Source organism: Etheostoma spectabile, chromosome 9 (genome assembly GCF_008692095.1).
Source record: "Etheostoma spectabile isolate EspeVRDwgs_2016 chromosome 9, UIUC_Espe_1.0, whole genome shotgun sequence".
Taxonomy (NCBI): domain Eukaryota; kingdom Metazoa; phylum Chordata; class Actinopteri; order Perciformes; family Percidae; genus Etheostoma; species Etheostoma spectabile.
The window spans coordinates 37,745,382-37,768,530 of NC_045741.1; the positions used below are offsets into that span (position 1 = coordinate 37,745,382).

Sequence of the window (23,149 nt, forward strand, 5' to 3'; positions counted from 1 at the left end):
GATATCTGTAATTAAAATGTATTTCAAGATCGCTATACCTTGATAATAGATATCTACTATTACATTATGAATATCCCTAACTCCAGTTTAGTCATTTTGACTAGTCATAATTCCAGTTACAGATATCTAACACGCCATTTCGCCTAGTAAAAACTTATCTGATATCTGAAAAGGAATATGTAGGTATCTTGAATTGAGTTGAATAAAAGATATCTTGAACTGAAATCATGACTAGCCATAATCAAATTGTAATATCTCAAACTGGAATTACAGATGTCTACAATTCAGTTGGAAATATCCGTTATTCAGATAGTGGATATCTGCAACTGAATTGTAGATATCTGGAATGAAACAAATGAATGGCAAAAGTGGCGTGATTTGTCCTAGGAAGAACGTCTTTGTGGATATCTGAAATTACAATTGTGGATAGGAAGAATGTAGTTGCGGATATCTGAAATTTTCTTTTTGACAAGGCAAAACTGAATTAAAGATACACATAACACATATCAAGTCTAGTTCTTAAATGTTAAAATGGCTTGCCATAGAATTGTGACTGGCAACGTTAGCTACCTAGCTAGCTAACAAACATTAGCTAACTAACATTGTAGCCCTAGTTCTTTTTTATTTATGCATAAAACTGATACTGCTTGATAATATCAACTATCTCATTACAGGGCACCTCATTAGAAAGTGGTTCCAGCTAACTAACATTAGCTAGCTAGCTAGCTAATGTTAGTATTACGGCAAAGTATTACGGCCCCATGCACACCGCTGCTCCAGGTAGAGAAATCCAAAGCATGACAGCCAACCTGTGTACCACCTAGCTAGTTGCTAAGCTATGATTGGACAATCGCCGTTTAAAGGAGGGCTTTGTGAAGACGTGAAAAATATTAAATCTTGTTGTTGTAGCCCTAGTTCTTTTTTATTTATGCATAAAACTAATAATGCTTGATAATATCAACTATCTCATTACAGGGCACCTCATTAGAAAGTGGTTCCAAAAACAAAACTATGCAAAGATCTGGAAAGTTGGTTTGAACAAAGCCATAAGACCCGTAGCCTACATTTTAAACTCCAGTTATTCATCTGTAGAGGGAATACAGTTTCTGCATTTCCAGTCTGAGACTGTAGCGGCTATTGTTCCAGTTTGTAAAAGGACTGGAAATGGCTCTACATGTGAAGTACATCCTGTCTTCCATTGTTACTGCTTTCACTCTCCCCTATAAAGGCCTGCCTACACTCCAGGCTACAACAGCCAGGCAAATACACGCAGCAGCACATTACAGAGCCATACCTTCCCCTCCCTTTGTGCTCTGTAATTGCCACAATGCATCTTCTCGTCCAGCTAATTAAGTGAGTCTTTCCCATTGTCTCCCAATACTATCACCTCTTCACACAGCCAGAGAGAGAGAGAGAGAGAGAGAGAGAGAGAGCAAGAGAGAAAGACACAGCAAGAGATGGAAAGAGCTAGGGGTGGAAGGAATACAAAGGCAGGGGTACAAATAGAGAAAGCCTGAACGACAAAGGCATGTGGTTGTGTCCTAGTAAATGTTTACCTGTTGAAAAAGGGGCCTGTTGTCTGTGTGCCGGTGAGCGCATTACTGCTGTCAGACAAAAATCTTCCTTCTCAATAAAGTCATTTCAGGAATCAGGTGGGAAAAAAGTCTCAGTATTTAGATTGACAGCTATGCATTTTTAAAGTGACAACACAAGGCCAAAGCATTAAAATAACCAAAAGTGGAGTGTCATGACTCATGAGTTATTTGGCTGACGACCATGACATAGAGTTATAGGGTGAACAGGTTTTTTGTTAAGTCACTTGAATGTTTGACCTTCACTTCACAGAATTATGTATAATAATAATAATAATAACAATAATAATAATAACAATGTATACTTTTTATTGATCCCAGTGAACTTACAAAATGTATGTACAGAGTGTGTAAATATAAGGCTGTTTTCACATTCAGTCACTGTAGGGGGAATGGTTATCTGCACCTATTTTATATCTGAGTTGAGCATGTGCGAATACAAGCACCATTTTAAGATATCCCACCTAGTTGGGAACAAATCGTGGTCCACTATTTAACATACAAAGAGAAGTGTTTTTATATACTGTATATTATTGTGTGATATCAACTATTTCCTTCATGTCCATTTAGTCTTCCTAATTCAAGAAGAAAAGGTCTAAATCTAGCCTCACTGGTCTTGCTCATTATACACAAAAAACAAGAACTATTACAGTACAGTTTGACTACACCATGAATCTGAATAACAATCATTCTTCTAATGAAACACAAACAGGAAGCAATCCTGGAACGGGTCCAGGAGTGGGCCTGGGTGTTTAAACTAAAATTGCCCCTGCCTCCCACGTCTAAAATAAAAAAATACATAAAGGACATATTAATCATTTCACTTTGAAGCGTTGCTCTACCACATAACTTTACAAAGACGTGAATTTGCTCAAGGAGAGCACTGAATTCCACTTTTATGTGTGATATCCTGGATATTTCCTAATATCGCCCAAATGCATTACGCTGTCTGTTGCAATAGTTATAAGCTATATAAGCTTCAAAGTGTCATGACTTCACTACACAAAGTGCAAAGTTGTGGAAATACTTGATGGAATCCATAATGAACAAATAGAGAAAACCCGTGCTTTTGTTTCCCCTTCTTCTTTATATGCTTAGACCTTTTGTCTGAGCCGAGGAGTTTGAACGACTGAATTATTGGAGGACATAGACCAACCGACTCATCTAAATTCCATTTCTCTTTAGAGTTGCTAGGAGAGCCCCCTCCTCCAAAACACGCACACACAGACGCACACTCGCTCCATGCTCAAGTCCACTCGCTGACCTCTTAGGCCAGACACTCTTCCCAAACCCCCCAAACTCTCCCCCTCAAAAAGTCCCCTCTCAACCCTCAACCACTCCTTGAACCTCTGCCACCCCTAACTCCCCCTTCCCATCCTGAACGCTTTTCCTTCCCACACTCAAGTTCCTGTCAAGGCCCTGATAGACAGACAGACAGACAGGCAGGCAGGCAGGCAGACAGACAGACAGACAGACAGACAGACAGACAGACAAACAGAGAGACAGACAGGCAGGCAGACAGACAAGTAGGGTGACATCATGGTGCAGAGGAAGAGAGAGACAGAGGCAGGGGGCTGCCTGCCTGTCTGCCCCAGCACCCACACAATACAGCAGGGCATCTGGCACTGGGGTGGTGGTGGGGGACTGGGTGGGGGTCTGTCAGGACAAAGCGTTTACATCCCCCTCCTGGAATATGATTATAGTTTGTAAATGTCGGCTAAGACGTAAATGTGTGAGAAGAAGAAAGGAGCTGAGATGCGTCGGCAGGAAGGTTGGTGGATGATACTGTAATGGGCGTATACAGGGAAGACACCAACAGATTTACTAGTCCAAGCAAATGAGGGGGGGGGTTTCTTCGTGGAAAACCTAGAAATTAAACAAAACTATCAAATCTGCATGTATATTTAAAATTTTCCTGCATAGACTTTGTAATGAAAGTCTATGAAAAAATTTCAGTTTTTCCAAAAACTGAAATTGAAACTGTTCAAACTAGCAGGTGTAGTGTTGATGTGTGTGTGTGTGTGTGTGTGTGTGTGTGTGTGTGTGTGTGTGTGTTGTGTGTGTGTGTGTGTGTGTGTGTGTGGTGTGTCATTTGCAGCTTGTTAATTTGCAGGATCCAAAATGAACAATGGTGGCAACAGGATAGAAATCAGTGTCAAAATTCTCTCTCTCTTTCTCTCTCTCTCTCCTCTCTCTCTCTCTCTCTCTCTCTCTCTCTCTCTCTCTCTCTCTGCAGCGCCCCCCCCCCTCCCCCTGTCTCTGTCTGAGAGGCTGTCCTCCTCGCTGCGTGCATACAAGGGTCTGTGTTCATACATAAAATAAATGAGCTGTGCGTGTGCATTGTGCAAGTCCACAGGCCCAGTGTATATATTAGAGATGTGACTTGACCCTGGCAAGCTGAAGCAGGGTTTCTGCGTCGTACTGGGCGTGGGAAAAAGGGGAGACCTCTTTTCACAGCTGCTCTGGCCGTTGCATTGAACCAATGGAGCCCCCACCACCACCACCCCCAACCTGCCTTCGCTGCTAATGCCCCCCTCCCTCTCTCCTTGCTCGCCCCTTTCCTATTCACTCTGCAGCCTGCTGCCTTTCAGCGGACCCCCGTCCCTCCCTCCCGCACTCCGTTCGTCACCCTGCTGCACCCCACCATCACAGCCACCACCAACCTTTAATACAGCCACCTCCCCATTCAGCCAGCATGCACTGAGATGCCACAGGCCTCTGAGCTTTAAGGAGGTAGGTAAAGAAAAACAACTCAGCTAAGTGACGTATGAAATAAAGCAGCTAACACCAATGCAAATTAAGTAACTAACAAACCTAATCTGCCTTGGCATGTTTGTACTGACATACCACAACACAAACGCTAAAATCAGACCCCCTGTCTTATTTTCCACACTTCTTCTTTTTCCTCATGAGTTCCTTCTACGTATTTAAACTCTCTTTTTTGTTCATCAACTCCAGTTCTATTTTCTCACTCTCACATTCTTTTTTCTCTTTGCTTCCCCGAGGACCTCTGCAGATACTTTAATTTATGTTAACATACGCCACAGCTCTACACTCAGTGCCCCCCCCCCCCCCCCACACCCACACACACACACACGTTCACCACCTCCCTCCATCCAGTGTATTCATTTGAAGAGATTTATTTCCTATCAAGCTGCATAATGCAGAGGGTATAATTCAAATCAACTTTAAAGAACAGCCAGGCAGCGCAGTTTATGTATACAAATCTAAAAAGCCAAGTAAAAATAATTCCTGGTGTAACGCAGATTGGCAACTTTAAGAAACCATGGGTGGGCGGTGGGCGATGGGTGTTTGGTTTGGGCATTTAAGATAACCTATTACTGACAAATCTCGCAATCAGCCTGTTTAAACACATAATGCAGACGTCTTTTGTTTCAGACTCTCACTAATCTGACAGTATTACCATACAAAGGCAGGCTCAGAGTGGAGTCATGAAACACACACACACCCACATGCAATTTTTAGAGAAACTTTAAAAGGTCACATAATGTGCAGAATAACTCCAACCGATTCTCAGGAGTCCTATGGTGCTGTCTAGCTACCCTGCTGATACGCCAGGCGCGTTGAGGAAATGTTGAGAAGCGGCGAGGGGGCAGCAACGGGGGAGGAGGGAGGGAGGTTGTAGCCGAGAACCTGAAAGGACTCCATCTCCCTTGGCCAACATGCCATGACGGTGTGGAGCAGAAGTCTGAATTGGTTTCTGTGGGGTGGCGAAGCTGGAGAGGTGATGGCAAGATGAGCCCGAATGGGGATGGAAAGGGGTGGGGGGCTGTGGGGGAGGAGATACGGTACACCGAGGTATGTGTGTTTGTGTGTTTGAGAGAGAGAGTATGAGAGAGTAAGAAAGAGAGAGGGATTGCAGACCAGATCTGAGCTACTATAAATGAGCGGATTACCACTTCCCTCTCTTCAAGTCTTTCCATATACATGAGAGTGCTCGGCTGTGAAGCAACAATGCTATGTGTGAAATCACACATCCTCCGGCCTGCACTTCCTATACGTAAATTTTAACAAATGCACATATTGTATGTGGCTCCTGTAAGGGTAAAACAAGGCGTGAAGGCAGACCCATGCTTGCTAGCTCTTAATTGCTGTTATGAATACAAAGAAGATGTGAGGAGTGTCACTTCTGGATTGATGTATCTCTGCGTCAAATTTAGCCTGTAGCTATGACTCCACTTCTAAAGCCTATGTCCAACCGAAGCTTGTTTGCATCGATTTATCTAGTTTGTGGATATGATATTGACTAAGTAGACCGGCAGCCCTTATCGAGTTGAGGCAAAGTGAAGGAGGTTTAAGAGGTGGTCGAACACTATGAAGGAGGATAGCCACAGGCTGTGAAATCTCCTCTGATCTTCCCTTGTCTGATTCTCAAATGCAACTCTTTCTCTGGGGGGGCTGCTGATATAGAAATAGGCCAATGTCACAGAACGCTCATCTAACCCTGGAGGAATTTTTTTTATTTTTTTTTTAAATCACTTTTTCTGTTTCTCCCCAGTGACGGACCTCACTCTCTGCGGATGGGGCTTCATCTCCCTCTCCACGCCTTGCCAACGCTTCCTCCATCACTCCGTCTACTTTGTTCTCCGCCGGAGGTTGAACATGCGCGAGCTGAGCAGCATTCTCGGCCGTGATGGCCCACTACGGCAGCTGTTAGGATAGCGAAGGTAATCTTTAGTCGTGTCACTCAACACTGAGAGGGAAGCTAAAAGGGAAGTGAGTGAGTCACCTAGTTCCATAGTAGCTTCAGCCCGCCCATCATCTTCAACATGATGGGCTGTTATAAAAACCCACAGCTTACAAGGTTTTGACAAGTCCTGCAGTTAGCAGAGTAACTATGACAGGCTGTGGTGGAAGAAGTATTCAGATCCTTTACTTAAGTATGAGTACTGATACTACACTGTAAAAATACTCTGTTACAAGTAAAAGTCCTGCATTGAAAATGTTACTTAGCTGTAAGTATATATAAGTAAGTAAGTAAGTAAGTATCATCAGGAATATGTACGTAAAGTATTACAAGTGACTGTACTCAATGCGGACAAATCCTCACATTTTAGAAACTGGATACAATCCAAACAGTTCTGTCCATCAATTAAGTGTTAAATGGTCGAATCATTTCAGCTGGACTGGCGGCTATATTGTTGGCTAGTTTAATTCATAACAAAACATCATATTTAATAAACTATGTGTGTTTTGTCTGCAAAAATCTTAATTTGTAAAGTAACTAAAGCTGTCAGATTAACGTAGTGGAGTAAAAAGTACAATATTTCTCTCTGAAATGTGGTGGAATAGAAGTAGAAAGTGGCAGGAAAAAAACAAACAAGTTAAGCACAGGCATCTCAAATTTGTCCTTAAGTATAGTACTTGTGTAAATGTACTCACAGGAAAGTAAGTAGTTGGGGGGGGAGTTCAGAGGGAGGGAATTAGAGGAGTGAGAGACTTAGCCACCCTGGCAGTCTTTCCACATGAGCACACCTTGCGCACACACCAACCAGCCCCCCCCCCCCCCCCCCCCACCCACCCCCCACCCCACCTCTCAAACCCATGTATCCTTAAAGGGATAAAAAGCATGGACAAAGGAATTAAAGTATAGATTACACAAGTGGCCACCCTGCGTCTTATCTACCAAAACCGTAGAATCTAACAAATTGGATCAGATGTTATAAAGCAGGGGGCGAGAGGCCGGCGAGTGAAAGAGTGAGGGAAGCAAAGGAGAAAATGTGAGCGTGTAAAGAATGAGAGACACGCTCTTTTTTGATGAGATCTATTATGATGGGATCCGAATTTCTTAATGCACACTTATGATTAAAACGGTGGGACTTTTCAGGCCTCGAAACAGTCTGAGTGCAATTATTTGAAAGTATTGTATAAATAGTTCAAGTTCAAGTGTGTTTTTGGTGTGAGTGTGAGCCCACCGAGGAAGATTATTTTGAAGTCTCACCTGTAACTTTGGAGTGATGAAGTCTGTTTTGACCCACTCTGACCTCTGACCCTTAGAGCAGGAGGGGGTGTGTGTCTCCGTTGACCTGATGTCCTGCAGATATGTATTTCTGTGTCTGCACACCACAGATTGCTGCAAAAACAAATGGAATAAAGCATTATGTTTAGAGAGAAGGTCAGCAAGTGTCTGATTCACCTTCATGTTTTTCTTACACAGTGCTTTGAGCAGAAATGGATGTCACCACAATGAACATTTCGGCCACATTCGAAATCTTCTATAGGAAGTCAGATAGGTGACAGAGACAGGTGTCGATTCAAAAATCAACTTATATGACATTGATATTTTGACTTAAAGATAAGTGATGAAATCATAAATTAAACGTGTCAAATTCAAGTTTTAGTTTATTGTTTGTCAAATAGAGAGGCCAAAATAGATACTTTGGTAGCCACTTCCTTATATTATCTGGGCTTCTATACTACATAACAAAATTAAAATGTAGAAATTAAACTGGAAAACAGTAAACGTCAAACAAATAAATGTACTGTGGTTCATGACGATGAATTTCATTTGAACACATAATGTAGTCAAAAAGAAAATTATTTAATGTATCCAAATAGAATAATGAGGAGAGTGCATATTATTATATTGGAAAATAAAAAGCGCACCAGTGTCATGTTGTTAGACTTAATCTGTGGAAAGTTTCTCATATTTCTGTCTTATAACTGTCAGTGGTAAATGCCTGTCAATACCAATCTCTTCAACACACACACACACACATACATACATACATACAAACACACACTAACAAACACACTTCACAAGCGATTACACAAAATACTCAAAGATTACATCCGCTGAAAACTGATGTCCTTTACGGGTTGAAAGCCTGCACGTCAGCCTTTCAATTTTTTTTTTCTCTTTCCATTGCATGGGTCAGAGGCTGTTGCTAGGCTACCAAAACCCAGAATTCATAAGTTCAGAGAAAAGGTTTATATAGGCCATTGCAATTCAAGGTAAAATGATAATAGAAAATTGATAACACTGGAATATATGGACTTTGGTGATATGGAATCAAATAGACCATGACCCCGAAATAGTTTCAGATCTGAACCAAAGCGTAATAATAGCGATAACAATAATAACAATAATAATAATAAGAAGAAGAAGAATAAGAAGAATAAGAAGAATAAGAATAACAATAATAATAATAATAATAACAATAGTAAGCAAGTCTACATAGCTTAAATAAAAAATGTGAATCACATTTTATAAAAAATTACAAAACGAAGAAACCCATGAGAGAATGCATTCCAGGAAGAACTCAAAATCAAATTCTGTAATTTTCCACATAAACACATTACAGAAGCAACTTTTTCAAAAATACAAGTCCCACACTCTGAATTTGAGCAGTTTTGCCACAAAAAAAACTGGCTAATTCCACATTGTAAAAAAAATTCTGTAATTGACAGTATGCTGAGATGCTTATTGTACTCTGTAGAGAGAGAGAAAACTAGGCACTGACATGTAGAACGTGTAGCAGCACACAAGTAAACACATGCAGAGCAACACATGTACAACTGTAAAAAAAACATGTGCACACACACACTCATGCACAACAACAGCTCGGCAATCTAGTGGCCAGGTGTAACACACACGTTAACATCTATGGGTGGTAGAATGGAATTTCAGCAGGGCTGTAGACCTAAAACAATGGCTCTGCTGTAACATGATGGCCGCTTTGTTCCAACATCTTTGTCAACAAACATAATTCCCACCTATGCAACAACCCAGACGTGAAAATATTCACGGATATCAATACAGTGCACCAGTGCAGGTGGAGGAAGAGAGGACGGGGGGGGGGGGCATCCTGTCATATCTACGCTTCAGCAGGAAAGGCTACAGACGTGACAGGTTGGTTAGAAATGCACGGCATGAGTGCATAAACACATCTCCTCTCCTAATTTCTTATCTTCTCATTCCTTCTACATCATTTATTCCCTCTCTTGCCATTCCACTTCTTTTTTTAAATTATTTGGTTGTTAATTACTCTACGACAACAGCATGCAAATAAAAACCCAGCTGGTGAAACACAACTGTGCAAGACAATGGAAAGTGTAATGCAGCCTTATGGCAGGTGTTGGTAGACTAGACGTAGCCCAGACTGGGCTCCATCTGGTGTTGAGGGCCTCATCCTGATGGGGAAGAGGGCCCAGACAGACATATATTAATGTGGGAAAAAAACGACGTCTAGTCTGCCTCTTAGACTGCATTTCAATCTCAAAGGGCTCTCCCCATATCCTCCATTTATTACCCTTCAGCAATGCATTAATTTCTACTGCTACCGGGTGAAAACTCAGAGGGAGTTGGCGTGGCGGTTGGTGTAAGTCGTAGCACAAAAACGCCATTGTCAAATCAAATGGAACTGTGCTGTATTATTAATGTTTTGGCTTAATTTCAGAATTATCCCTTAAAAGGGCGTGCATTTGTAAAAAAAAATGACTGCCACTTTAAAAACCAAATGGACTATTCCAGCTGAAACAATACAAGCTTTAATTCTGTGTATTAAAAAATGCCTCAATGGAACATTTACTGGCTCCTGTAACACTGAAATGAAGACATGGGTATATTGACACCACTGCAGTGTATCCTTGATAAAAACATTATTTTGCTCCACTCTCCACTCATTAAACTATCAAAAGCATAACTGCCCAGCTCATACTAAAATTACCATTGCTGTCATAATTACAACAGCAGACAACTGAGGTGTATAGCCTATTGTTCCCCATCACACATGACATTGGCATGTATTCCCAGTATGTGTTAACAAACACAACATAGCAGCATGTTGCCAAGCGTTTCCATGCTCGGCCCACGGTAGCTCCTTCTCCACCTGCCCTGCTCTGTGACGCAGTAAACTGGGGCCTACTAACAGTAGCACCAGGCTATGTGCTACACACTCTCCACCGTGCAGGGCAGAGCCACCACGCAGAGCAGCAGTTCCACCTTTAGCAGCTAACACAGAATTGGCTTGTTTGAAATTCAACAGGCTCCACTTCAGAGTGCAACCTATCACTCAGGCAGAGCTGGAACCAGACAGGGGCAGGTCCTCTCGGACTCGGAGGAAGGAAGAAGAAGAAGACGATGTGCAGCCCAAACAGCATCGTAAAACAGGCTCAACATCAGACCGGTCTCTGGTCGAACCAGCTGACCCTGTCCTCCCCTACTGCTTCCAAAATCTCTGCTTGGCCTGCTGCTGTACATCGGCTATGGAAACATGCGCTCATTAGTATCATCATATTGGTAACCTGCTTTTTAGCAATCATAGCTATTGCGATGCATTTGTGTTTTTTTTTAAATCATACAAAGGTGTACATGATGTTACCCTGACGTGCCGCAGGCCTTTTTACCTCAGCCATGTGAGACATTGTTTGTTCTGTCCCCTTTGTGCATGAGGCCTGACGCTGCTGTTAATAAGCACATCAATCAAGCTAAATCCAGAGATTACTGTAAAATGATCCCTTTGACAAACACTTACTCAATCCCAATATTGTCTTCTTGTCCACCTCATAACCTGTGACACATTACTATGATAACTTACTACACATTCTTCTGATATTTGCTGTACCTGCTGTACAGCACCAGGCATACATTCAGTACTCAGCCCTGAAGATGCACCTGATGGTGGGATTATTTCTCACTGCATCCAGCAGTGGCACATGTATGCACCGAGCCTCTCTGGCATGGCACAGTAAAGCTACCACCATCAACTTTTTAGAGACAAAATACAGCAGCATGCATTAGCAGAGGCCACAACACAAAACAAGTGCATTAGCTTGGATTGATAAAACTCCTTCCCATTATAGAGATTGTGTGCTGTAGGCCAGCAGCATGGGGATATGGTGGGCTACTGGTTGAACACGTGACTCCCAGGACGTCGTCCAATCAGGTGCTTTTCCAGCTACAAGCCGTATTCATCTCACCTCCTGGCTATCAGCATCCAACTAACTACCCAATCAACAGAAACACATCCAAAACATGCTGCTTTTAAGCTGCTATCTTGTGACTAAAAGGCAGGTATATTCCGTTAAGAGAAACAGCAGAAGCACCACTACCGAGTCGCCCTCCTCCTCATCCTCATCATCATCACCATCATCATCATCTGTCTATGAATGGATTGCTACCTACAGTACTGTCACTCCACGCATCCCCCGTGAAAGGAATCTAACGCTATCAATCCGTGTTTTAGGGGGGCGGCGTTCTCCTCTGCACCGGTATATGTCCAAAGGGAAGCAGGAGGCGTTTCTCGGTGCGATGCACGGACGCTGCCGCGGGCTTCCAGTCCTCCTCCGTGCAGGCTGCATCCATTCATCCATCCATCCGCTCCGGCAGCACCTCTCCTCCACCATCGGTCCCGGTTCCGCCGTGACGACTGCAGAATTAGTTTATACATTCGGTTCTCTAGCTTTATGATATTGCATAAACTCATACAGCTAGATAACCAAAGAGAAAAACTAACCCACGTCTCTTAAAGGGCCCGCCGCCGCCGGAGACTGCTTGTGTTGTGGTCACATGGAGCCATTGCATTCCGCCTGCATGCGTACGTCTCTCTCTCTCTCTCTCTCTCTCTCTCTCTCTCTCTCTCTCTCTCTCTCTCGCTCTCTCTCTCTTTCTCTCGCTCTCTCTCTCTCTCATCTTCTTTTGCTTTCTCTGTCCTTTCTATCTCTCTATTTCGCAGATCCTATACACATAACTGCGCGTATGCACAAAGCCGGTTATAGATAATACCCTGTTTTACTATTGTCTTTACGCATAATGCGTAATTTCATAAAAGGCGGTATGTCCTCGGACTGCTTTGGAACAGCTCAGAGCTGATGGGCGATGATGTAAAGCATTACCTCAATATATAGGCTAAAAAGTGTATCATTTTCAACAACCCTTTCTAATGGCTAATTATAGCCTACAACAATGTGAGATGATTCCTGCCATGCTTCTTTAAAGGCAGCGGTGAACTTCCTCCTGAGTCCTGACAAGCATCTGCAGGGTGAAGTCATCCAGCTGCAGGAGGAGGATGACACATTCACCTGTCATCCACGAACATGCGTAACAGGAAGGCTCCATGCCACTGTTCATAACCTTAATACAGCGTTCATTTACCCACTAACTAAACCATGTCCAGTTTAAGCAGCTGGCGTCAACACACCAGCTGATTTAAGAGATAGTGTTACTTCCACTGTCTCGCAACAAGATCACACTACAGGCCCTCACAAACAACCATCTTATTGTTGTTTTAAATGCCAGCTCACATCGACCCATTTCAGAGCACAGAGCATAGTTTCCGTGTTGAGCGAATTAATCCATGAATTGTTTGAAAGCATGACAAACTACCAAAAGGCCTATATGGCGCACAGTCCTAAGGCACCCAGCTAAATGTCAACAGCATGATCTAGTGGAACAAGTCCAGCCTCACTGGCTGTCACTGTGTACTTTGGATTAGTTAATTACATGCTGCCAGGTAAAGCGGGGCAAACTAGCCTGTATAATCCTTTGTAACCACAAAGGATTATTATTATTATTATTATTATGCTCAATAAATATGTAGCGTCGCGACAGCTCTAATGCTAAGCCTTTAAATCTAAATTCCACAGCTGAAAAAAGCCAGATCCCAGATAAGCATCAGGACAAACAGGATAAAATCATCTGACATCTTTCTAAACATTTATATATCTGCTGGCACAAGTCATTCTGTAGAGGATACTAGCGTGCAACTCACATGGTATTATGGAGAAGATAAAGCAAATTAAAGCAGGTAATTTAACATCGTATTCTTCCTTCAATAGTTGTTCTTAAATGTGGCTGAAGGTGCATTTCATATTAAATAGCCCGTCCTCGGCAAAACAAGTCCTTGAATTGAGAATATACATGCATAATACTTACATATTCAGTCTATTTGAAACGGCAGTTTCCATAATCGGACAGTTATGGGTGCTTTTTAATAAATAGGACTGAATTATTCAAATCCAATACGCCTTGCTGCGGCCGAGATATTCTTCTAGACTCAATCCGGGATGGGAGCCTCTCTCCCCGGCTCTCTCCAGCCGTGATGCTCCCTGTCTTCGACCATGTGGGATGCCGGCACACATGCGAAGACAAAGCCCATTTTACGCACAGCGCCCCAACCATCGGTGTACGCATGTGAATGCTTAGAAGAATAATCGAGGAATAACGTCTAATCCGGGCTGTCAAAAACACTGCAGCAGGGGCCGAGGAAGCGAAAATGAGAGTGAGAAGACAGTGCCTCGGCTATCAGAGTGTCAGATGTGGGGCGCAGGAGGCGGAGGGCCGCCCGGGGGGCCTCGGGGTCAGACTGCCAGGGGAGACGCACGGAATTAGGCATGCTCATTGGCACCCACACACACACATGGGTGAGCACCAGAGATATGGGGTGCACGTAACAGACAGACGAAAAAAAACACAAGCTAAAAAAACGACATAGATACTGGGAGATTGCCGTCATGATACAAGTTTCTAAATGCTATCAAACCTATCCACTATCATAAGCAGTAAAAAAAAAAGGTCGGTTGATCTCAATTTGGGGTCCTATGAGCCTTCTAAAATGCACCGAGGGGGTCTCCAGTGCTCCTCCAACAAAATGAGGAATCATTTCATAATTCTATGATCCGCTAGAAAACATCCACTTAGAGAATGCAGCATGCACCATGCATGTTCCCAGTAGCCTACACTCATTAACAACATTTAAATTAATTATCACCATAATAGCGTCGTCATAAATAGAGGTAAAGAGTGCAACAGTGGGCACAGTCCCCTAAACGAATAGGCCTTGGGCAATGCATCAGCCAACCGGCCATGTTTAAGGATTTGTTGACAATGAACATCCGTCTTTCAGCCCCAACCTGTCTGTGTAAATAAGGACAGAAAGTTTGTTCCCATAAAGAAACACCGAGCAAGCAGAGTACTGAGCCTAGCAACTTAAAGGTTACAGCACAGAGCACTACAACGGATAGGGTTCAGTATAATGTACACTTTTTTTTTTTTTTGAGAAAAAATAATTAAATTGTATTTCTGTATTTTTTTCTGTATTTTCCTTTTTGGCGCAAACGAGTCTAAAAATACTTGAGCCACATTTAAATATTAATTAGCAACTTCAGCGAGTCTAATGGAAACAAGACTGACTGAAACATGACATCACAGCGATATTACTGTATAAGAAGCCTATGCTGTGTTTGGCGCCTTTATCTGTAGGCTACATGTTAAATGGAGCCCTGTACAATTCACACTGTATGCTAAAATTGTGTTAAAAACTTATGATTTATATTTAGAATTAGAGATGTTCGTTATTTCAGACGCAAAATAACGAGCCTCTTATGATACCTTTTTATGTGTGCATATTACTGTGTGTGGTGTGTGTGTGTGTGTGTGTGTGTGTGTGTTGTGTGTGTGTGTGTGTGTGTGGTGGTGTGTGTGTGGTGTGTGTGTGTGTGTCCTGTTTCTATTTGAATTTAATCAGCCAATTTTCTGTAGGCCTGCGAATAAAGCTGCTTCCTATGCGAGGAAATATTTCAGGATTAAAAAAAAAATGAAGATGATCATAGGCTTTCTTAGCAGAGACACATAGGACATATTTTTCATCTTTTCAAAATAAAACCCCCATCCTCAATAACGTCATAACTACTAAAGAAATGATTAAGGATACCTGCAGTCCACCCTTGTTTGAGAATCTAAAAATAGGCTAAAGGACAGAAATCTCATTTTTCAAATTATCTTAACTTCCATTGAATGCCACATAGCCTACTACTGTAAATAAGACTGACTAGCTAAAGCAGTTCAATGTGTTTAAATGAAGTAGAAAGAGAAGTAGATTTTTTAAGGTGTGTGTGTGTGTGTGTGTGTGTGTGTGTGTGTGTGTGTGTGTGTGTGTGTGTGTGTGTGTGTGTGCGCGCGTGTGTGTGTACTGTATCTACATTAAACCTGATTGACTCTCTCGCTCTGCCTTTCATCAGCCTCACGTGAATTCTTCTGGGCACGCCCCCTGACTACGTCACGTCCTGACAGACAACTAGTACAGTAAGGTGTGCACGAGTTGAACACACTGACTTAGAGTTTTCTATTCTCTATTCTATTACAGTCAGTGCGTGTCGTGTTCACGGTCTTCTTCCGTGCGCATAGTTGTTTTAGATACTCTCAAAAATCAAAATCAAACGTCAGATACCCAATAATTAATTCACCTGCCATATTCTTTTGTTTATTGTCAATGATTCTTTCTGCATGCATTATTGGCAAAAATGCTTGATTTTAAATATATCAAAACTGTGTAATTTATTAAAGAAAATTGTGGAGACTGTAGAGTTCAGCACCTCATGTGACAATTACAGTCACTGTCCATGGTGCTGAACCCAGTGGAAACGAGTCACGGCTCTGTTTGGACATCGAAAGGTGAAAAGGAAATCACTTAAATAGTTTGGGGTTTTAAGCAGAGATTAAAACCTAGTAAGATCTAATTAAATGTAATTCTATACATTTTTTCAAATAAAAACTGAGTAACCGTGTTAAAAAGTGAATAAATATGTTTCCCATTCAGAACCGATTCCCTAATGTGACAGTTTCCCGGTTTTTAATGAAAAAATTAAATGAATGAGACTGAGAATGATGATCTCAACAGACCTCAACAGACTTCAAGAAGCAAAAACATTGATTGCGATATTGTTTTCTTTTCACACATACACACACACACACACACACACACACACACACACACATATATATATATATATATATATATATATATATATATATATAAAAAGATCATATATATGTATAATCAGAATAATATGATCAGAAGAAAAAACACGATTTACCTCTAATAACATTATATCTAAATATCAGATGTATATAAGTAGAATTTTATATCTGATGATATTAGATGCTTTACGGTATTATGTTTCTAGCAAAAGTGTTTGGACTAATGTTAATTTAAGTTGAATCTCATGAAACAGCTAAATCACCTTAGAATGAATGTATATTGTATATCTGACTGTATGTGGCATTAAGAAAATGTTCTAAGTGGAAATGAAAAAGAGGCTAATAGTCCAGTGCTTGTAATTCAGTTCGGAGTGGGCCTACACCTGTTGCACTATAGAAAGAAAGAAAGAAAGAAAGAAAGAAAGAAAGAAAAGAAAGAAAGAAAGAAAGAAAGAAAGAAAGAAAGAAAGAAAGTGTATCTTTTAATCCTTTCTTTAAAAAATCTGCTACATTTATTTTGCTTTTCAATTAAATTAAACTATTATAATGACAACATGTTTCCTATTAAAATATTACCGTTAAATATACTACAAAATATCAGGCCTAAATATGCAATCATTTGATGTAGGCTTACTTTTAATTTAGATTTTGGGAGAAAGATATGAAAATGTAAATCCATCAAAAAAAAAAAAATCCCATAAGTGTCTTCTCTCTAGAACGGGGTTGACAACATAAACGTTGACACCAACTGACTTTCAAAGAATGCGATGGCTCTCTATTGTAGTAAACTGCAAGGGCCTGATTCATTAATTTCACCCTGTAGCTCCGAAGAAGATTATCTCACAAACAAGTGACCAACAAAAAAATAAAAAGAAAGGAAAATAAAAAAAAATCACCCAAAGAAAGAAAGAAAGAAAGAAAGAAAGAAAGAAAAAAGTCAACATCAAGTTCAACAACGTGCTGGTGCTCATTAGCATCACAATGCTGTCTGGGAGCTCACAAGTCTTCTTAACAAGAGGCTCTGGCGTCAAGTCCCTCCACCCCCCAGCCAAGGGGACCTTTTCCCAGGCTCTGCTAACAATCACACAACTGTTTGCTTTCTAAACGCCAGCTCTGGGGCCACTCAGCCCGCCTCATCACCGCTCAATGGTGCTCCCGCTAATATGGGATGGAACAGCCTGCTGCCACTCACCACTTCAGCCTTCACTTTGTAAGAAAGTGACATTTTCTGTTTAACTTTAACCATATTGCTAATGGAATCTTATAATAGTCATTTTACATTATTTTTGTAACGTCTTATGACTTATTTTACTACTACTTTATATTATTAATAAGAATGTCATTATAATAGGCCCATTGCAAATAGCCTAACATCCACTTTTCTAATAGACTAAATGTTCAAATCATAAATCCACAAATTCAAACATTCAAAAAATTATACTTACAAGCCATGAACTTTGAATAAATTCCTCCTCTCCGGTTCAAGTCCATTGAGTATTTTAACGCGAGTTTGTACCAGCATCTGGAAGTGGAAGAGCCAGAAGTCCAGGGAGAAACCCAAACGTTGCACGCCTTCACTCACTGAGATTAAACCTGCACAATGAGTTGATCCAACCCACACAAGTGGGTTTTTTTCTAAAAAAAAAAAAAAACACACACACACACTGGCATTACTTTTTGCTTCAGTGACCAGAGACAACCCGAGGCCGAGGCGATACTGCTGCCAGCATCTACTCCTGCATCCCAACATCTCCTCGGATGACAGTGTGCGCGCGGAGCTGCTGCGTCGCGTCGCTGGTCCCCTCCTCTATCTGCCCCCAACCCCCCTCTCTCTCTTCATCACACACACACACTACACACACCGGCTGCTATGGACGACGTGTACAGAAACCAAAACACATTACGCACCGCTTATGCATTGACCATTGTGAATTGGTGTCCATTGTTCGCTTAGAAGGACGCGTCTCCATCTTTAGCTGCTCCCCAACATCGTTTTTCAGCATTTAATAGACGTGGTGAGTGACGTGCAGCACACGGCTGCAGCCTCTGTGGCTGCACGTCGGCGCAGGAAAGGGTGCAAGGAAGGCATCACTGAGGACCTTTGGGAGACAGATCCAGCAGACCCCAAATGCTGGGATCTTTCGGGTGGAGGGAGGAAGGCATGAAACAAGCTCTAGCTCGACGTCACGGCATGTAAAAGCACATCAGAGTGGCAGAGGGTGTTGGTCACACATGTGCCATGGAAGATACCTACACTCCTCATCCCCAGCACACTCCATCCTCCCCCCTGTCAGCCGCACACTGAGGTCCCGATAGCACCGAGCAGGAAGTCAGTTTTGGGGCAATGAAGCCGGCAGATGAGAGACCTCGACTGAGCAGTGATCTCCAAACCTGCACCTTGCTAAAACTGAAGCACCTGAGCCCCAACGAGCCTTTAACCAGCCGAGACTGTAGAATTCAATATTGTAGTGTCCTTACGTTTTTGATCGGCCAAAGGGGGGAGTGCGTAAAAGAGACGCGATTTGTGAGAGATGGGGACGAGCGAAGCGCAGCACGCAGCAGAGAGAGAGAGAGAGGAGAGAGAGAGGAGAGAGAGAGAGAGAGAGAGAGAGATGCTGTTGCCGCAGCCTCAGCAGCGCCAGGAGAAGCAGATGCTTCCCCGGAGCTCCTGCAGGTCACGTTGCTTGTACGTGGTGCGACGTCTGCTTCCTTTCTGTGCGTAACGGAGCGCACGGTGGACATTCTTGCGCCAAATGTCAACCATGAACAGAATGAAAACTACAGAATTAAGTCAGTAAAATCAGAACTATACATTGCACGTGCACACAGAGGAGAGTCGCCGCTGAGCGTAACAAAACCAGCCCTCAAAATGAGCGTAATTTTTTACGTGCTGACGTCAGGTGCCGGGATTGGTTATTCCAAATATGTTATCCAATGCGCTTGCGTGTGGGATCCACGGTATAGGCTCGCTCGTTCTTGGGGTCTCAAGGTTTTGAGTCTGCTTCACTAGCGCTGACACTGCATTGTTTTTTTTTTTTTTTTTTTTAAAGAAATACAAATAATCTCTCTTTATAAGGCATTTTGAATTTCCAAATGAATAAATGTGTGTGTGTGTGTGTGTGTGTGTGTGTGTGTGTGTGTGTGTGTGTGTGTGTTGTGTGTGTGTGTGTGTGTGTGTTGTGTGTGTGTGCGTGTGTGTGTGTGTGGGTGTGTGTGTGTGTGTGTGTGTGTGTGTGTGTGTGTGAAAACTAGACCATGATAATATTTGTGTAATGTAATACGTAATTCTTTTTTGGTGCAAACAATGATTGGTACAGACTTAATGTGGACACAGTTTCTCTTTATTCTACTTTCTTAATTCAACGTTTTAAAGATAAGAAAACCTTATTATTATTATTATTTTTATTTTTTTGTTTATTTTTTGTATTATTATTTTTTACCGGTATAATCCAACAATATTAGGACCAATACTCTTCAGGATTGAATGGTGTAGAATCCAGTCTCACACATGAAATTAATAAATAAGGTTACATATTGCCCTGGACATTCAAACGGCTCTGTGATGCAGGATGAGCTGAGCTGACAAAATGTTTCTAAATCCCCACACAAAGCATACGATGGGAAGTAAAATATATAATATAGCAAAATATTCAGTGTCCTTTAGAAACTCCACATCGCAGAAAGCTGAGACAAGAATGGCTGCGTAAACGTCGAGTAACAGCGACACCTATTGGCTGAAAGGCAGCACTGAGGCTCGGGCCTGTGGGGGTGTGACTGGCCTAAATCCGCAACACATCTCCGTTAAACGGCATCAAACCTCATAACAACAATATTATAGAAACACTGCATCTACAATGATGCAGTTGGATATATTAAAACTCTCCAACTTTGCGGATAAAGTGTTGGAGTATCTGATGCAGGAAGTGGCAGGCCTTTTCAAACTAAAAGACATGCTGATAAATAAGAAGGATCTCAAGCGATAATCAGTGCATAGCCTAATGATAGTGAGGGGTATAAAGATGAATATTTAATCGTAATCTAGGTCCCTACATAAATAGATATTATCGGAAAATGACCCGTTTCAGGCCCAAGATGCAGAATAAAAAAAAAATCCTTTTAATTATAATTTTAATTGTACAACTTTGCTGGAAAAAAAATGGGAATCCCCTTGAAATAACGATGGACAGGGAGAAGTAAGTCTGTGAGAGTTTGTGTGATGATGTCATCTAGTCATCAACATATTATTAAAACAGCGGGCTATAATCAGTAATGGTCGCTCTCAGAGCTGTAAAATCATAGAACGTGGAGTAATATTATGGGTTGTTTTGGATTTATTAACATAGAGGAAGAATTGTGTCTGTTATTTGCCTGTATTTTTAGGGCTTTTGCATGAGAGCGTTTCTCTTTCTGAAAGTAAGGGCACAGGAATACAGGAGGAGATCCTTAACAAATCCCTCAAAGACTCTGTTCACAAACATTGGGTTTAAGTTTCAAATAGAAATCATGTCGATATGATTTTAGATTTGTTGTATCATAAAGCTAAAAAAAAATCCTGTAGTTTGATTATGAGTTACTGAAGGAAAGGTGCATTCTTATCATGTTGTAATTCGGATTTATTTAGCCTATTCATATATAAAACTACATTTATGGAATTAATACGTAAATAGATACTGGGTTGTAGGAAGTAGCCCATAGCCAAATGATTGCATTAATTAAAAGAATTGTAAGAGCAACAGAAACTGTGGTTATCATCCAAAGTTACAGCTTGCTATAGTTATAACGAAAGCGCTAGGCATGCATTGTTCTATATAAAATACATTATAATAATAATTGTAAGTATTAGACTATATTTTGGTGTTTAAAGGCAGTAAAACGCAGAGATCAACCAAATACACGGTGCCGACCAAACGATTGAAGCATTAAAGAACACCGAGGCTCTTTACTTTCAGAATTAGTGCAATATTAAAAAATTTTGCTGTTGGATTTTTGCTATTGCTTGTATGAAGCTGAGAGAAGACTTTTAAGTTTTTCAAAAACTGTTTATAGTATATGCATTTTTATTCAGTAAATCAAGGCGTATAGGTTATCATTCAGTAACGTATTAACTCCCACTCACAGAATTAAGTTTGGTGTATTTATGAGCATTATCCAGTGATGTGCGTAAATATTTCTAAAAGAACGTTCGATTTTTTGATTTCTAATTTATCTTCTTATTATCTGTAACCTTCTTCATGAGAACACATAGGCTACTACTTTCAATCATGCTCTTTCTCACACATCATTTCCATCGTTTCATACGTATTTAATTTAAATAAGTTGCCACTGTAACACAACACCACAAACACACACACACACACGCACACACACGCGCACACACACACGCACACACACACACACCACTCAGGCAGAACATTTTGAATCCTAATTATAACCCTAAATCTCTCAGTCCAAACATGCGTCCAACTTAAATTCATTCATTTCTTTCAAATTTGTATGACTGTTATGTCGTCACGCGTGACCACACCGAGCCTTGTTGGGTTCACTTGTTAATAACTGACCAATTCAAGTGGCCACTTCTGGGAATTGTAATGGCCGCTCTTCAAAGAGGCTTGACCTGCCACAGGGACATAAAGATGTCAGAGGTCACTCATGAAGACCATGCAGGGAGCAAATGTTTGCCATGCCCCCAAATTAGCAGCAGTTAATTGTAAAGTTATTATTTTGTGATGATGGAGGTTGCTTGTAGTGGTGGTGGTGGTATTACAAAAGATTTTAAATACTCAAATCCACAACAATTAAACACTAACAATTGTGAGCTGTCAGACAAAATCCACTTGTTACTCGGCTACAGTAGTGTCTGATTACACATCTGGAGGAAATTACCGGCCAGGATTTGAACAGCATATCAAGATAAGCAACAGCAAGGTGTCTGAACTCTCACAGCTCTCTTAAATCTAGTCTGGATTTCTTGGTATGCAAGTGGAGCAACATGATACAGATCTGATGTAAGAATGTAAAGCCAGATTGGTTTTATATTGGTTTGCATGATGGGAGCATTTTCTTTTGAGAATTAAACATGCATTTATTATGCAAGGCAATTTCATACAAAATGGCAAAACAAATATAGCAACACATTTATTGTTTTCAGATTATATCTTCAATAGTCATTGGGCTATTGCAAATCCAATTCCCACAAAAGCTAATGAAGGAGACAGTTGGACTCTCAAACAAGTGAGTAAGGAGAATCTCATGCTGTCCTCTTGCCATCACCGTGTAAGCCCCTAACAGCCTCCTTATTGGCCACACACAACAAGTATACTGCTCTGTAGATACACTCGATGATCAAGTGGTCTAATGCAAATGCTCTCAGCGGAGCAACACCTCAGTGTATCATTAAGGAATCAAGTAGACAACCTCCAGACTCATAAAAGACATCAGAGACGTTGCCATGCAGCAAATGCCTTACACATTCAGGCCTACAGGCGGAAGCAAGAGACAAACTGCACGTGTCATCATCATTCCCACATCAACAACAAGGCTCACATTCATGAACAGAAAGCCAAACTGATAAATGGCAAGGTATTTGCAAATTGAAAATGGACAAAATTTGAGTTTGAGTATGTAGATTAATAACTTCATTTTCGATCACACAAATTAAACTTTAAAATCAATTTTGAAAATACATCCAAAGCAATTTCAAACACTGTTCCAACTGAAGAAAACTTACATTGCAGCAGCTTCTTCTGATGCCCAGAGAGAGAGAGAGAGAGAGAGAGAGAGAGAGAGAGAGAGAGAGAGAGAGATGTTGGTTCATTCCCCGCCATGTGAAAACAGACTG

General features: G+C 41.3%; 1 long non-coding RNA gene across 3 annotated transcripts in view; it reads right to left on the reverse strand.

Moving 5' to 3' along the window:
• LOC116695909 (uncharacterized) overlaps window positions 1–23,149 on the reverse strand; it is a 43,917-nt gene extending 20,768 nt beyond the window's left edge. Inside the window, exons 1-2 of one of the 3 annotated variants that reach the window (XR_004333580.1) lie at window positions 23,039–23,149; window positions 7,555–7,686 (exon numbers count right to left, since the gene is read on the reverse strand). This is a non-coding gene — a long non-coding RNA (uncharacterized LOC116695909). Of the gene's footprint in view, window positions 1–7,554; window positions 7,687–13,488; window positions 13,915–17,756; window positions 18,892–23,038 lie in introns of those variants that run through there. The other 2 variants (XR_004333579.1, XR_004333581.1) reach the window with 2 other exon arrangements.